Consider the following 4,967-nt stretch of genomic DNA (forward strand, 5'->3'; position numbering starts at 1 on the left):
ACCACACCAGAGCACCACAAACGCTCGTAAAGCCATGCCACGGGTCCCGCAATGACCTCTGCTAATTCCCTCAGCACTCTGGGGTGGAGATCATCAAGACCAGCTGATTTAAATACATCCAGTCCCTCCAGAAGTTCCCTAACTAGATCCCCCCTGACCTCAGCCTAGGCACACCTCCCCTGGGGCCTAAGGGGGGCCCAGTGGGGGGGCTGATCTGGTCCCTGCTCAGGAAAACGGAGGCAAAGAAGTCGTTAAATAGGTTAGTTTTGTTGTCTGGTGTGACAACCAAATTTCCTAGCATGTCATGAAGGGGCCCCACATTACCCGGTAATTACCTTCTTTTTGCCCCCTATGTATTTAACAAAGGACTTCTTGTTGTCCTTGATCCGGGAAGCTAGTCCCAGTTCCATCTCCACCTTGGCCTTCCTGACTGCCCCCCTGCAGCCCCGAGCAACCCTGGCCCCTGGGTGGACACTAAGCTGGGTGGACACTAAGAAGCAAGGACTGAACACCAGTATTTATTTTTTGATACACTATAATCTACATGATTCCTGAATATCTTTCTGCATGCAACAGGCATTAATGACCCCTCTTCTTTTGGATGGGTCTTGCTCTCCCAGTAATCAGTCTCTTTTCTTTTGCTAATTGTTGGTCTGCTAGCCCCAGGATTTTCCCTCCCCTCTCTAATTTTACAGCTCTACTTTTGGCTCTTAACTTTCACTGTGTTTGCTTTCCCTCCTCAGACCTGATGAAGAATGCCTTGCATTCGAAAACTTGTTTAACATTATTTCAGCCATTGGATTGGCCCAATAAAAGATATCACCCCAAATAAATCCTTGCCTCTGGCCTAATATGCGAGTCAGAGCTAACTGACTGAAAACAGCCTGGAGCAAATGAAGTCAAACAGGCCACTACAGCAACTAATTTGTGACCAGAGTAACCAGGTTTACAATGTCAATGGTTGTGCAGCTCCAAGGTGGGAAAGCAATATATATATATTTAGAGGAGGAAAGGTTGGCGAGGGGGGGAGGGTGTGTGTGAAAGAATACCCTATTGTCCAAAACAGGGGAAAGCTGCTCTTTGGAAGCTCCTCAGCGTTTCAAATTGCTGGGGGCTGACCTTCCTGAGTGCTGGAACCTCTTCTAATTCCTTTCACTTTTTTCACTCCCTATTTCACTCCTGTGTGTGCATACATGAGACAAATTAGCAACCCTTGGCCTTTTCCCAAATCTTTGGTCATCTGCTAAAATAGAGCATTGCTGGGATGGAAGGAACATGCTTGTTATGGAAAATGTACATAAAAAGCTTTATGTAAAAGGCCCTTATTTATAAAACTAGCTGTCCTGCTTTGACAAGGTCTATATGTTGAAGTACAAAGACTGTCTTCAGTAACACGCTAAAGGGTCCTATTTATTACCACGCTGGAGGGAAATCAATTTGTGGTGTACCTTAGACTGTGTAAACAGTTGAACACTTTCAAAAGCTTTATATTGGAAGCAGTTTAGATTCAATAGGTTGAACTCAGCAGCAATGCCTAAGTCCTGACTCCCTTAGTGTGATTTACCCTACCTACAGAGTGGTGGACAGTTTCAGTTGGTGGAATACAAATGCTAACAGGTTGGGAAAAAGGTAAATGTAACTGGAGGATGGAAAAGCTCCACTTAAAATACTGCTGTTTCTGGCTGTGTGTCTCCTGCAGGTGTTCACTCCGCACTGGATTACATCTTCTCAGCCTTAATTTTAATAAACAAATACAACAGAAAGAGCTTGGAGAATTACACATTTTTTTCTTAATCTAAGATGCTGTAAAATGGTTTAACATACACAGCAGGCATGTCTACATGTGCAAATAATCCAGGAGTAAACTACTTGACAGTAACCTCTTCCAGGCACGTGTCTACATGTGCAGGGATGCAGCAGCAGATTTGCTGTTCCTAGCAGCAGACTGCTCTCATTCCCTGCAGCCCTGCAACAGGCCCTTGCAGCAGCCAGGGGGAGCTCTAGGTTCCCCCTGGGTGCTAGCCCAGGGGCCAGAAGACAGGTGTCTCTTGGTGGGGGCTTTAATACTGCTCTCTGCCCCCAGGAGCTACCTGCTGCTGGGGCAGGCTCTGCCACTGGAGTCCAGGTGGGGACAGTGTCCCACTGCCCCAGCAGCAGGGAGCTCCCAGCCCTCCTTCTGCAATTGCAGGGCTTGGGATGGGAAATCCTTATTTCTTAGTGCCATCTCTGCAGTCCTGGGACCCATTCAGGTGGCTGAGTCATGTGTCCCCTGGCTCCTACTTGGCTCATCCCCCCAGGGAGCCATGTGACTGGGCTGCCGGCGTACAAGCCAGATTGGGGGGGCACTTACCTGTCCTCTCATTTGGTGGGGGGGAGGGACCCCCTCAACCCCCCGAAAGCAGCATAGCACCAGCTGGCCCTTCTGCGCATGCATGGAGTTTAAAAAGGACCCAGTAACAGCAGAAGCCACACTTGGGTCCAGGCTCTGGAGCGAGACCCACAGGTGAAAGCCCACTGTGCCCCCATGAGCCCAGGGACCCCCAGTAGAGACCCCAGGTAAGCAGGGGCCCATGGTGGGAGGGACATAGCCAGATGGGAGGTGGCTGAGTGGAGCTGAGGAGGGTCACGCCCCCTCGGCTCCTACTTCACCCAGCCCCCCAGGGAGCTGTGAGACCCGAGCCTCGCAAACAGGCCACACAAACAGGCATGCTTCTGGGGCCCAATGTGAGAGTTAGTGCAAGAGTTTGCACAGGAGGGTGATCGGGAGGGCCCATGGCCCTGCCTGTGAGCCCTCTAGGGTAGGCAGTCCCAGCCACAGCCGGCCTACCTTCGGCATCATGCAGATGGGCACACACCATAACCCAAGGGTCTCCTTGGGGTCTGTGTCTCCCTCGTCTGGCACCTCAGAGGCCTCTCCCAGAGGGAGCCCATGGTTCTGGGCTCCGCGCAGATGAAGCCTCTGGTTCTCGGCTGTGGAGGCTGCCTGACGCTTTTTCAGGCTCTGGGATCCAGGAGCATGGCCACCTTCCCTTGTGAGGTCTGCTCACTTTTGGGGTCTCTGGTGCACCAGTTGGAGGAGCTCCAGGCCACAGTCCAGAGACTGCGTGCCATCAGGGATGGTGAGCAGGAGATAGACTCCTACTGCCAGGACCTTCTCCCCCTGGAGATGGAGGGTAGATCACGGTCACCTTCCAGGACAAGGGAGGACTCGCGGACCCCATCCGCAGACATTCTGTCCATCCAAGGGGTTGGACCAAGGTGGTCAAGGGCCCCAAGGCCTGCCGGACCAAGGTACCCGCCCCACTGGAGCTTTGCAACAGGTATAAACCTCTTGTAGACCCAGCAGAGCCTGCCAAGTTGCCAGCTCCTGCAGGCAGCATAGGCTTAACTGTAGCTACCACCTTGCTCTCCCTAAGACAAAATGCAAAGTGTTTGTCATGGGAGTCTCCATCCTGAGGGGGACTGAGGGGGCAATCTGGCGCCCCGATCCCTTAGCGCAGGAAGTCTGCTGCTTCCCAGGAGCCCGAATCCGAGACATTGCGGAGAAGATCCCTAAGCTCCTCTGGCCCACTGACCACTCCCATGCTCCTTATCCATGTGGGCATAAATGATATAGCTCAGAGCAATCCCAGCCGGGTCATGAAGTGCTACAGGGATTTGGGAGCAGGGCTTAATGGGTTGGGGGCACAGGTACTTTTTTCTTTGATCCTCCCAGTTTCAGGCTATGGGCTGAGGAGGGAGAGGAGGATCCAGGTAGTGAACCAAAGACTGCAGTACTGGTGTCATCAGGAAGGCTTTGGCTTCCGTGACCAGTTTGCTCTTTGGTGAGAGGCAGTGAGCTGCTGGGAAGGGAAGGCCTCCACCTCTCTCCGCTGGGGAGGAGGCTCTTCTCAGCCAGACTGCCTGACCTGCTCCACCAGGCTTTAAACTAAGCCTGCCAGGGGATGGGAGGACCACCGCCACTGCTGGCCTGCTGAGCAACTCTTGCAAAGCCAGCAGGCCAAGGCACTTAAGGGAGCCCACCCTTGCCCCAGCCATGGAATGATCTTTAGGCAAGGCAAGGTCCCCCAAAGGGACACTTGCATGCCTGTACACAAATGCCAGGAGCTTGGGCAATAAACAGGAGGAACTTGTCCTCCTGCTTAACACAAATAATTACCATGTCATAGGGATAATGGAGACCTGGTGGGACTCCACCCATGACTGGGCTACAGGAATAGACAGCTATACCCTGTACAGGAGAGATTGAGTGGACAAAAGGGGCAGGGTGTAGCTCTCTATGTCAAGGAAAGCTATGCATCCCTGCAAGCCGACATTGGCGCCCAGGGTGGACGACTGAAGCCCCTCTGGGTTAAAATCTGTGGGTAAGACAGTACAGGGGACACAATGGTGGGAGTCTACTACAGACCTCCCTCCCAGGATCAAGAGCTTGACCAGGAGTTCACCAGGGAACTGGCTGAGGCTGCACAGTCCCAGTGCATGATTGTCATGGGAAACTTCAGCTACCCAGACATCTCATGGGAAGAGCGCTTGGCCAACTCTGAGCAGTCACAAAGCTTTCTCTCATGCGTGGATGAGCTATATCCGATGCAAAAAGTCTATGAGCTGATGAGAGGTAAAGCGCTGCTTGACCTGGCACTGGCAACAGAGGACGACCTAATCAGTGACCTAATGATCGAAGGGAAGCTGGGTGACAGTGACCATGAGCTGATCACCTTCACCATCTGCCGTAAAGCTGGCAAGTCAGTAAGCAATACAGAAGTCCTCGACTTCAGGAAAGCTGACTTTTGACAAGCTCAGGTTTGTCAGTGAGGCCCTAAAGGACCACAACCCAAAGGGGAGGGGAGTTCAGGACGAGTGGTTGCTCCTCAGGGGAGTGATCCTGGATGCGCAAGCAAAATCTATCCTGTCTTGGAGGAAAAGCAGCAAAAGGGCACAGCAGCCCCTTTGGCTCTCCAGGGACCTTT

The sequence above is a fragment of the Crocodylus porosus genome, unplaced genomic scaffold (assembly GCF_001723895.1).
Source record: "Crocodylus porosus isolate Cpor-Errol unplaced genomic scaffold, CroPor_comp1, whole genome shotgun sequence".
NCBI classification, from domain to species: Eukaryota; Metazoa; Chordata; order Crocodylia; family Crocodylidae; genus Crocodylus; species Crocodylus porosus.